The sequence below is a fragment of the Chenopodium album genome, chromosome 8, assembly GCF_948465745.1.
Source record: "Chenopodium album chromosome 8, dcCheAlbu1.1, whole genome shotgun sequence".
Taxonomy (NCBI): domain Eukaryota; kingdom Viridiplantae; phylum Streptophyta; class Magnoliopsida; order Caryophyllales; family Amaranthaceae; genus Chenopodium; species Chenopodium album.
In genome coordinates, this window is record NC_137841.1 from 52,479,344 (window position 1) to 52,491,799 (window position 12,456).

General features: G+C 41.0%; 1 non-coding gene across 1 annotated transcript; it reads left to right on the top strand.

The window, feature by feature from the left end:
• The first annotated feature begins 8,803 nt into the window (after positions 1-8,803).
• On the top strand, positions 8,804-8,909 carry LOC145556879 (small nucleolar RNA R71). Its single transcript, XR_014091971.1, has one exon. It is a non-coding gene; the product is annotated as a small nucleolar RNA R71 (small nucleolar RNA).
• The last annotated feature ends 3,547 nt before the right edge of the window (positions 8,910-12,456 follow it).

Sequence of the window (12,456 nt, forward strand, 5' to 3'; positions counted from 1 at the left end):
CGAGATAAGAAATATAGCAAATACCAACCAAGGGAATCCTATCAACCATAGAGAGCAACACCATCTTACCACTTTTGCGTGAACTAGGGGTTCAAACGTCCTCAAAAGTTCTAAGCCGGGATACCTTAGCTTACAACGTGTCTAATTAAACCCAAAGCATTCTGAAACCGTGTAAACCCTCATCAACTAGGAATATAAGCATTCAAAGACACATCGTTAAGAGAGGCAAACCAATCCAAAAGAGGGAGCAAATTAAAAATCAAAAATTATTTCAAATTGTCATGATTATGCTTGTAACACAAAAAGGGGAACACAAAACAAAAGAAAGGGGAAGAAATAAAAAAGGTTCACATACGAGGCATATAATCCAATTAAATCCCAATCGTCATACAAGTGATCGTTCGATAACAACATCAACGATCCCAGGTTCCATAGAACCAAAAGCAAACAACCTCGAACAATTCAACTTCTTCCTAAGTTAAACCTAAGCTAAACACCCAAAGAAAAAGAAAATAAAAGAGAGGAAAGGTCTCAACAAATGCCGCTTGAAATGAAGACAAGATAAATTATGCAATCTCACCGAGGGGGCTCGATTTGCCCCTTAACTTCCTTTATCTCCATTTCTAAGCTTGAAAAGTGAGCCAAAATGAAAGAAACGACTGAGATAAAACAAAAATAAAATAAAAAAGTTAAAAATCAAAGAAAGAAACTAAGAATTTAAACAAAATGAAGAAATAAAAATAAAATAAAATAAAACAAAAAAAAAATTGGATTAAGGGAAGTTTGGACTATCGGGAGTTTGGATTTTTCTTCAGGGGAGCGCCATCACCTACACAAACACTTGAATATTCTTTAGCAAAAGCTTATCAAAATCACCCAGAGACATCATCATCACAATCAAGAAGATAAATCAACATCAAAACATGATAAAGCCAACCGAACCATGAGAGCTCTACCACCTACAATGAAATCCCCCCCCCCCCCCACACTAGCATGATGACAAGCCTTCCCCCACACTAAAAAAAAATCATACATTTGCCTCTTACACACCCCCCACACTAAAACAATGCACCGTCCGAGGTGCGCCAAATTAAAACATTGGGAGGGGGCAAAGGGGAGAAATAAAGAACAAGGGAGGCTACTGGCCACTAGGGCCGGCTTCTTCATCATCTCCATCATCCTCGGTGTCATAAGAGAAACCGTCCGGAGGGATGTCGTGTGGGTCCCAACCACCGGTGAAACCTGGAGGCCAACCATAGTGACCTTGGAAGAGGTCTTGTTGCCATTAAGGCAACGGGTCGAAAGGGGCCGAAAGCTGAAGAGGGGAAGAGTGGGTAGGGTCAACATAGGGATAGTTGGGGTCACCCCTAAAATCGCTCCCCCCGAGGGCACGATAATCGTACCCGGTTTCCGTCGGGTAGTCTACCCGGGAAACACCGTGGGAGGAGGGCCCTTGCCAATAGGGCCAAGTAGGCTGCGATCCCTGCCACCCAGGGACCGGGCCTTTTTGGGGTGGCCAATAGGGATAATTTACCGGGGGGTGACATGTTTGGGTTTGCATAAACATACCCTGTTGGTTCTCCATCAGCCTCTGCATGCCAAGTTACATGCTCATCATTTGTTGTTCAAGGCTACTCATGCCTTGATGTTGTTGTTGTTGTTGCTGATGATGTTGTTGTTGTTGTTGTTGTTGTTGTTGTCGTTGTTGTTGTTGCTGTTGTTTTGTTGTTGTTGTTGTTGCTCGACTACCATATTCCTTGCGCCACCCAGAGCAGTAGGTAGCACACCATTGTCTCGCGGAATTTTCCATACAATCCTAGTGTTCCGCTCCAAGGATGTACGGCTGGGGTAAGGCAAGATACAATAGTGCTCGCGGTCAACCATCCAAGCATGAAAATTGTTGGCATATGATGTTCCTTGGAGGAACCCCGACCTTCTCATTTGTTGTATGTCAATGAATAGATCTTGGTCCGACCCAATTTGAGTGCATGAGGGGAAGAAGCATTCATAGTTAAGCTTCTTGGCAATCCTTGTAATCATCCCACCAAGGGCAATTTCTCCCGTCTTGTGACCCGACTTGATTGCCTCGCAGCACATGACGAACCAGTACCCCATATTGAGCCGCCCTTTCAATTCCTCCCTAGTAACAACCCACAAAGTAAATATCTCTTCGTGCGAGAGCTTACTCAAGTCTTGCTTTCTAAACACTGCAAACCCCAGAATGCGGTGTATAATACGGAGCACAAGGTGGATAATATGGTTGGCCACCGAATACCTAGTGTTGAACTCTTCAAAATTGGTAATCGTTTGCCACCATCGAAATGCATCGTACTATGGGAATAGGCTCAATGAAGAGGCAAGGAGGTCCGCCTCGGGGTTCAAATCCAACAATGCATTAAGATCACTAAGAGTCATAGTGTGCTGTTTGTTGAACAATTGGAAGGAAATTTGGAAGTCGTTGTTCCCATAAGGCTCCTTTTCAAATGAGGCCAAGAATTCGAAGGTGGGCTCCTTATATGTTCGAAATTGATGCTTGATGAACTCACTCATCCCTAAGTTGTCAAGGAGCGACCTTATGTCATCGTCAATCCCCAAAGCTATCATGGTGCGTTGATCATAGTGTTTGGAGGGATTTAACTTTCGTTCTTGAAGGTCATTAAAGAAAGTAGCATGGACCTTATTCAAGAATCTCAATCGAGAGGGAACATTTGGTCCTTGAGCTTGAGTTTGTTGAGTACTCGGTTCCTCAACCCTTAACCTGGGCTCCTTTCTGCTCTTCCTTTTGCTCATTGTGTTCTCAAGCAATACAAACAACCCAACCAAAAGAGAACTCCCTTCGAACTCAACCAATAATTGAAACACAACAACAACAACCAAAGTCTTAACACTCTGCAAAAAGGTTAGTACCAACAACTAACCAAACAAATATAGCTCCCAAGACAACTAGAATCAACAACAAAGCACTCAATCACAATACATTATGATAATAAGCCATTCTCATGAAAGTAGTTGCATTATCATCAATTATAACACAAAATTTCTCAACTTAATTTCATGAAAATGGCTTCCGAATCAATAATGTTAACAAAAATGTCCCAAAATCACTAAATATCACACTAATAACCAACAAATCCTTAACAAAGAAAATCAAAATCACGTGAAATTCACTCAAGCTAATTCCTGCTTAATAACTAAAAAATTTGCATAAACAAGTGAAACTAAGTAATAAAATAGCAAAATTTAGAGTTATACCACTTAGTAGAAGCTTGAACACCACTAAGAACCCCCAAGAATACCACCTTCAATTAAGCTTGCAAACCATGAAAATCGAGGATTTTTGGGTATTTTGAAGAGAGAAAGTGGGTAAATTTGTGAGTAGAGTGAAAAATTTTGATGGATTTGATGGAAAATCAATGGAATTTGTGAGAAACGGGTGAATTTGGAAGGTTAGGGTTTGAGTTTGTGAGGAGAGAGAAGAGAGCATAAAATAAGGGTTGTGAAATTATGAGGACGAAATGGGGAAGAAAGGGTTAAAATCTAATTTTCCCAGCTCTGCGAGCCCGCACAGGAATGTTGCGCGCCCGCACAGGGATCGCGCACTAGGTCACGCAGACTCTCTGTCTTGAATCTCCAATTTTGAATTAAGCTGTGCGGGTTCTGACAGTGCATGCGCGCCCGCACACTTTACACTGCCGCCCGCACAGATGTGGCGCACAAGGTCGCGCAGTGTAAAATTCAATTTCTTTCTCCTCACATATTCGATATAGAAAATCCTTTGCTCCTTCATCATCCAAAAACCTATCAACCAAAAAAGGGGGAAAAATCAAATTCAAATTCAAATCAAAAAAAGAAAGTGAAATCGAAATATTTTAAAAAAATATATAGAAAGGAGTTAGAAACTCGGGTTGCCTCCCAAGAAGCGCTTCTTTATGAGGTCACTAGCTTGACCATGAGAAAATTTCTTCAAGTGGGAGGCTTGGGATCCAAAGGATCAAGCATTATACATTTGATGATTTCAACTTCTTCCTTGCAAAAGTAATGCTTTAAACGATGACCATTAACCATAAACTTGTTACCATCCGCGTCTAACTCAAAGGAGCCATAAGGAGTAGTCTTTAATATCACAAAAGGACTCGACCACTTTGATTTGAGTTTACCCGGAAACAAACAAAGCCTTGAGGTTATAAGCAAAACCTTGTCTCCAACCTTAAAGTTCTTGTTTCGAATATGTTGGTCATGCCACTTTTTGGTATTCTCCTTATATAACTTTGAGCTCTCATAAGCATCATCTCTAAGCTCTTCAAATTCATTGAACTTAAGCAATCTCTTCTCACCGGCCAACGATAAATCCATGTTGAGCTCTTTGATGGCCCACCAAGCCTTGTATTCTAACTCAACCGGCAAGTGACAAGCCTTTCCATAGACCAACCTATAGAGGGTCGTGCTGATTGGAGTCTTGTACGCCGTCCTAAGAGGCCATATTGTGTCATCAAGTTTGAGAGACCAATCTTTTCTTGATTTGTTCACAATCCTTTCAAGAAGATTTTTGATTTCATGATTCGAGACCTCCACTTGTCCTTGAGTTTGAGGGTGGTAAGGTAATCCAACCTTGTGATGAACGTCATACCTCTTGAGAAGAGCTTCAAATTGCTTTTTGGCGAAATGGGAGCCTCCATCACTAATTAGCACCCTCGGAACTCCAACCTAGGAAAAATTATCTTCTTTAGAAGCTTAAGCACAACCTTAGGATAATTGGTAGGTGAGGGTATGGCTTCAATCCATTTCGTCACATAATCGACCGCTACCAAGATATACGAAACGAAAGGCCCCATAAAATCCACCCCCCTAACATCGAAGGGTTCAACTTCTAAAACACTTTGTTGGGGCATTTGGTCCCTCTTGGTAATGCCTCCGCTCCTTTGACATTTATCACATTGCGCAACGAATTGGTGGGCGTCTCTATTCATTGTCAACCATAACAATAAAGATTGAGAGATTTTTGCCACTATTTTGTCAACACCACCATGTCCTCCACATGGTAGTGAGTGGCAATGCTCAAGAACTCCTTGAATTTCATGATCTGGAATACACTTCCGATAAAGGCCATGTCCACATTGCTTGAATAGGTATGGGTCATTCAAAAAGTACCTTCTCACTTCCTTGAAAAACTTCTTCTTTTGTTGAGAAGAATACTCTGGGGAACGACTCCACAAGCAAGATAGTTGGCTATATCCGCGTACCAAGGGGTAGAAGTTAACACCAAAGCCATGAGAGCCTCGAATCCTATCTCATCATTAATCGGTACATCCTCCTTGTTCTCAAAAGGTAACCTAGACAAATGATCCGCTACATAGTTCTCCGCTCCCTTTTTTTCCCTCATTTCCATGTGAAAGTCTTAGAGAGAGAGAACCCAACGGATCAAGCGAGGTTTTGCTTCTTTCTTAGTCATGAGATACCGCACCGCGATGTGATACATGTACACAATAACTTTTGAGCATATAAGATAGGACCGAAACTTATCGAATGCAAAAACTACCGCTATCATCTTTTTCACCGTTGTTGTGTAATTCTTTTGAGCCTCATCTAGAGTCCTACTTGCATAGTAGATGACATATGATTTTCCTTGTTTCTTTTGACCAAGAACGGAACCTACTGCAAAGTCACTAGCATCGCACATTAGCTCAAAAGGCAAGCTCCAATCCGGAGCTTGCACAACTAGAGAAGAAATGAGAGCTTCCTTGAGCTTACAAAATGCTTCAAGGCAAGCCTAATTGAAGCTAAAAACAACCTCCTTTTTTATTAATTCAGTCAAAGGTTTGGCGATTGAAGAAAAATCTTTGATAAACCTCCGGTAAAAACCGGCATGCCCAAGAAAAGCCCGTACCCCCGTGATGGAAGTAGGAGGGGGAAACTTTTTAATCACTGAAACCTTGGCCGGATCAACCTCAATGCCATTTTTTGAAACCTTGTGGCCGAGGACAATGCCCTCCTCGACCATAAAATGGCACTTTTCCCTATTTAAAACCAAACTCGTCTCTTGACACCTTTTCAAAACTTTTTCAAGGTTAAAAAGACAAGTGTCAAAAGACGAGCCACCCAACACTAAAATCATCCATGAAAACTTCAATTTCTTTTTCAAGCATCTCAGAGAAAATGGAAGTCATGCATCTTTGAAAAGTAGAGGGAGCATTGCATAATCCGAATGGCATTCTTCGGTATGCAAATGTCCCATGTGGACATGTGAAAGTAGTTTTCTCTTGATCACTTGGATGGATAGGGATTTAGAAAAATCCGGAATACCCATTCAAGAAATAAAAGAAAGCATGGTTAGAAAGCCTTTCAAGCATTTGGTCCATTAAAGGGAGAGGAAAATGATCTTTCTTGGTGTTTTTGTTCAATCTCCTATAATCAATGCACATTCTCCACCCGGTCACCGTCAGGGTGGAGATTTCCTCTCCCTTTTCATCCTTGATTACGGTCATTCCACCCTTCTTTGGAACTACATGAACCGAGCTAACCAATTTGCTATCGGAGATAGCATAGATGATGTCCGCCTCACGTAATTTCAAAATTTCTTTCTTCACAACCTCTTGAAGGTTGGGGTTCAACCTTCTTTGAGGTTCAATGGAGGTGGAATGATCATCTTCAAGATGAATACGATGCATGCATAAAGAAGGGCTAATACCTTTGATATCATCAATGTTATACCCTATCACATCCCTATATTTTCTTAAAACATCAAGAAGTTTTTCCAAATTAAGACCATCTAGGGTAGCATTGACAATAATAGGGTATTTTCCCTCCTTATAATGAAAAGAATATTTCAAAGAAGGGGGAAGGGGCTTGAGTTCTACCTTGGGAGGAGGCTTAAAACTCTCCTCCAATTTCTCCTCCTTGGACTAAAGCTCGATCTCAACTTGTTGTTCAACTTCCTCCTTTGAGGATTCCTCCATTGCCATGACAAACTCTTTAGCCTCTTGAGAGTGGAACTCTTCTTTGCGTGTAAGAGCTTATATCATTGGATCTTGAGGCCTCATCACGACCCTCCCCAAGCGATCTAGCTCCTCATTCACAACATCAACTCTATAGCATTTTTCAACCATGGGAGAATTGAGCAACTTAGAAAAATCAAAGACAATCTTTTCATCGGCCACCTCACATGTGATGGTGTTGTTCTTGCAATTAATGACCGCCCCCAAAGTTTTAAGAGCTTTACGTCCCAAAATCAAATGAGTGTTATCATCTTCCTCCATATCCATCACTACAAAGTCACAAGGCACGTAGATGTGTCCCACTTGAATTGGAACATCCTCAAGCTCTCCACAAGGTAATTTCACCGACCGATCGGCCAATTGAATTGTCTTCCTTGTAGGTATCTTATCTATATTAAGTTTTTGAGCAATAGATAGAGGGATTAAACTAACACTTGCTCCAAGATCGGCTATGGCGCCCCTAGCTTCCATGTTCCCAATTTTCACCGGCAAAGTGAAAATTCCCGGGTCTTTTTCCTTCTTGGGTATCTTATGTTGGACAAGAGCACTCACTTGATGTGGAAGGGTAATAAGCTCATCATTGAGCTTCCTATTATTGGTGAGAATATCTTTGAGGAACTTGGAGTAAGATGGCATTTGTGTCACAACTTCAGGAAAAGGGAGGTTGATATGTAAATTCTTCATGACACTAAGAAATTTTGCAAACTTGTCATTCAACTTCCTCTCCGCAAGCCGACCGGGAAAAGGAACCGGTCCATCAAGATTCCTAGCGTCACTAGGAATTGAAGTTGTCTTCTCATTGTCAAGCTTCTTCTCCTCCGAACCTCCTTCTATCTCATTACCCTTTTCTTTCTCACCTCTCTTGTTTTCATTCACACTCTCCTCTCCTCCCTTATTTTCCTCACTATCCCCTTCATTTGTCCCTTCATAGGAAGTTCCCGACCTCAATGTGATCGACTTGGATGTATTGGGTTTTGGGTTGTGAGATGGGTTAGGTTGTGGTTGTCCGGGTAGAGTAGATGGTGAATTGAAAGGAGTTTTCTCGGCCAATTGAGCTAGTTGTGAATCAACCATCTTGTTGTGATCTCTTATCTCTTGCATTTTTTGCCCAAAAGATTACATTTGCGCATGCATGGCTTGGAGGATTTGAGTTTGAGTTAGCTCCGCTTGAGGTGCTTGATCTTGATGATTTCTTTGAGGTGCTTGGGTTTGATTGTTGTATTGGTTGTTCCTTGGATAGCTTCCTCTTGGGTTTTGGGGTTAAGATGGAGGTGGATTTTGATAATGAGGGTTGGAGTTGTAGGAAGGTTGAACTTGTTGGTTCCATTGTTGAGGTTGAGGTACAAACCCGGGTGGTGGTTGTCTCCAAGCTACTCCACCGCCGCTTCCTCTAAATCCCTCTTGCCTTGTGTTGTACGACGCTACATGTTCGGGGCTTAAACCACCACAATAAGATGTATCATGGTTCGTTCCTCCACAATTTTGATAAGAGAAAGAGTTAACTTGAGAAGAGCTTGCTCCACCACTTGAACTTGCATTCACACTCGTGTTTAACTTGGAAAGCCCTTTTGTTAGTTGATCAATTTGATGTTGTAATTGATCAACTTTCTCCAATTCATAAATACTGCCTCTCTTAGGAGCATTTCTTCTTCGACCCCCCCCAAGAATAATCTTTGCTACCTCTTCTATTGTAGCTTCAACTTGATTTTGAGGAATTTTGATTAATTGACCACCCGCCCCCGCATCCAAATTGGCTCTTGACATGGGCTACAATCCGTCGTAGAAAAACAACATGAGCAACCCTTGATTGTACTCATGGTGGGGACATGCTTGTACCAACTCTTTGAATCTCTCCCATGCTTCACCAAGACTTTCATCGGCATCTTGCTCAAATGATGCAATTTTCCTTCTCATTTTGGCGGTCTTCTCCTCGGAGATAAAGCGCTTCAAGAACGCCTTTACCACCTCCCTCCATGTTGTGAGAGAGTAAGGATTTACTTGCTTTAGCCATTTATTTGCTCGTCCGGTGAGAGATTGCCGGAAAAGGTATATACGAATGTAGTCTTGACTCACTTCATTGGTTTGCATCATTGCACACAATTCAAGGAATCAGTCCAAATGTTCAATACGGTCCTCACTTGAACTTCCGGAAAATTGCTACGATTGGACCATTCGAGTATATTGTGGATGGATTGAGAAGTTTGTTTCTGTGACGGGTAGCAAAATATCTCCCGTGAGCTCATAACCCTCCGGATTTCCAAACTCACGAAACAAAACATCATTCTCTTGTCCTGCCATTGATCCGCTTGGTGAACTTGAAGAGTAAGTATCACTCTCACTATCAGCTATATCACCAAAATCTCTTCCCTCGTCTTGATAAAGCCTACGGACTTGTCTCAAGGTTTGGTTGAGTTCATGGTCAATTTGATGTGAGGGTACTCCTTGAGACCTCCTAAGCATTCACCAAAGCCAAGCAAACAATTAGAAATGACAAGGATGATAAAACAAAAAAAAAAACCAAAAACAAAAGAAAATAAATGACTCTAACAAAAGAAATAATAGACGCTAAACAAGCCGCTTCCCCGGCAACGACGCCAAAATTTGATCATGGGTTAGATAGGTCGTTAAGCTACTAACCTAACCAAATTAATCATTTACAATACCTAAACCTATACTAAACTAGTTAGTGGCAAGTAAAGGGTCGAACCACTAGGGAAGCACACTAATTCAACATCAAATATCACTAATTCAAGAGTGAAAAGGGGATTGTTTTTGTTGATTTTGTTGAGTAAGAACACTAAAACTACAAATAAGCACGAAAATTATGGTTAAAATCAAGGGAAAATGACGCTAGAGATACGAGGGTGTCCAATATGATTAAAAAGAGGGTAATAACGGTGATTATCATGAAACACATGCCAAAAAACACAAGATTCTACCTAAACAATTCATTCTCATGCAGTAGTCTAGGCAAATCAATGAAAGAGGTCTACACTAATAAGGATCATTCTCATGCATCCTATTAGTTACAATCAAATCAAACGAATAAAGAAGCACAATCCGTAAAAACTCCACTTTAATAACTCATTCTCTTTCAATCATTAAAATTGAGATGATCCTAATCTAGTTCAAATCACTTTCATGCATTTAAACTAGAAAACATCAAATAGAGTGCAACAAAAATCTCAAGCTAATAAAATTCATGTCTTTCATCAATATATGGAATAAATTCAATCCAACCATCATCATTCATCCAATATCAAATCATATCTTCCACCCCCTTCCCCTAGGAAAACGTTTAGCCTAAAGAAGGGAGATTAAACATAATATCAAAACTAGAAATAAACTCAAGAAACTCAAAACAAAACATGATTAAAATAAATGAAATCAATAACAACTAGATAAACTAATAAGATTGACAAGAATAAGTAACAATAAAACAAATAAATAATACTAAAGGAAAGGAGAAGAGATTACTAAAGAAAGGATAAATGAAAGATGAAAACATGGATTCTTGCTTGATTGATTGACGATTAAAACTTGAGCAAAGTTGAATACAATAAAGGATGCTTGAATAACAATCTATTTTCTCTCTCTAGATTAGGCTAATATTCTATGGAATTAGTACTAAGTGTCCTCTATTACAAAGAGTCCCATCTATATATATGTGGCTCCCCCCAAAAGAAAGAAACTTGGACAACAAGGCGCAAAGAAATCAGAAACCCAGCGGTGCGCGCCCGCACATGACATATGTCGCCCGCGCAATAGGTGTGTGCGCCCTCTCAGCATAGTGCGTGGCCGTAACTTTGAGGGTACGGGGAAATCAAGCATGCCCGCGCAGCATTTCGCGCGCCCGCACAAAAGCCGCACAATAGGTTGCGCAAACTCTCTAGTTTGGCTCTGTTTCTTCAGCCTGGTTGCGCGGGTTCTGATAGGGCTGTGCGCCCGCACAGCGAAGGGTGCGCGCCCGTACAGCAGCCGCAGAGCAACCCGCGCACAACAGTTTGCTTGGCTCCTTGAAATCCTCTTTCTCTTGGCACAAAATACCTACAAAACAAAAGCATGAAAATCAAAATAAAGACAAGGCGAGAAGACTAAGAAAAGGGAAGATAAAGGAGAAACAAAAAGAGGAAGCAAAAATAGGTAAAAATGCTTAGAAAAAAGGCCAAACAAGTGCAAATGAGGGGAGAATCTTTAGAGAAAAAGGATAATAGAGTGGCATAAATTCCACTCATCACCGCGGTCTCTCTATCTTGAGCGGTCTCTCCAGATTCTCCGCGCCCACGCTAGACCGCGGCTAGGGCGCGGAGAGTTCCTGCCCAAAATCACCAAATTGGTGCACTTAACCCGCGCCCACGACCCTCAGGATCTGCGCCCGCGGAAAAGAGAAAATGCAGAGTGCCCTCTTCGAGCCCTCTCCAAGAGGCTTGAATCTCCTTTGCTTAGCTCTTCTTGCTCCTCTTGATTCCTTTGCGAAGCTACAAGAGGAACCAAAGAGAGAAAATAGAAGAGAAAAAGAGCAATATAAAAGGAAAACACGAAGAAAAGCACATTAAGGAAAGTAAAACACGGAGAAAAAATAAGTAGAGAAACTAAAGGAGAAATGACCAAAATGATAAAAGTAAAGCATTAAAAGTAAGGTGAAAACATCCTAAAACACTACCCTATGAGTGCCATAAATGACACTCATCAAATTCCCCCAATTCAAGCTAGACTTTTTCTCGTCCCGAGCTAAACAAAACCTAAAAAGGAATAAAGAGGGTTTATTTAGAAAAGAAAAAGAGTGAAGAAGAATATACACTGAGTCTCACTAACGTAGGAATCACGGTTGTTTTTAGCTACAACAAGCCCTTTAAACCCCAAAGTCACCTATGAGGACGAGTGAGGTCTCGTAAGGGTTTCCTAAGAGTTTAACCCACAACTCTTTGAAATAAAATGAGGCAAAATCATTCAAAAAGAAAAGAAGTAAAACAAAAATTCAACAAATAGCTCTTGACAAGGACTTTCACAAAAGGTCAAATGCAAATGCATGTACACTTTTCTATATAAAATGGGTATGCATGCTTCAAGATATTCACGATTAATTGAAACATAAGTTATGCTAAGCGTAGTTAACTAATGAGGCGCAATCCACTTTCATCCCAACCAATCTAGCTGCGTTCTCCCTATGGTTTCAAATCATCTCCTAGTAAGCGTCTCTATGGTTCCTCGAATGAACTGGAAAAAGAGTAGAATTTGGGGGTTTCTCGACATCTTGACCTTGCATCCCTTTTCCTTAGGCTTTATCTCATAATGCCCTCCCTCGGTATATGACTCAGTCACTAGGTCAAAAGGACTTTCCCAAAGGTTGTAACGTAAAGGCAAAAGGTTAGGGGTAGGCTAAAATTTTAAAATTTGGTGGTATCCCTAAAAGTGAAGCAAAGAACGGGCCCTTTCTTAGAATCACAATCAAGTAGTCACCAAA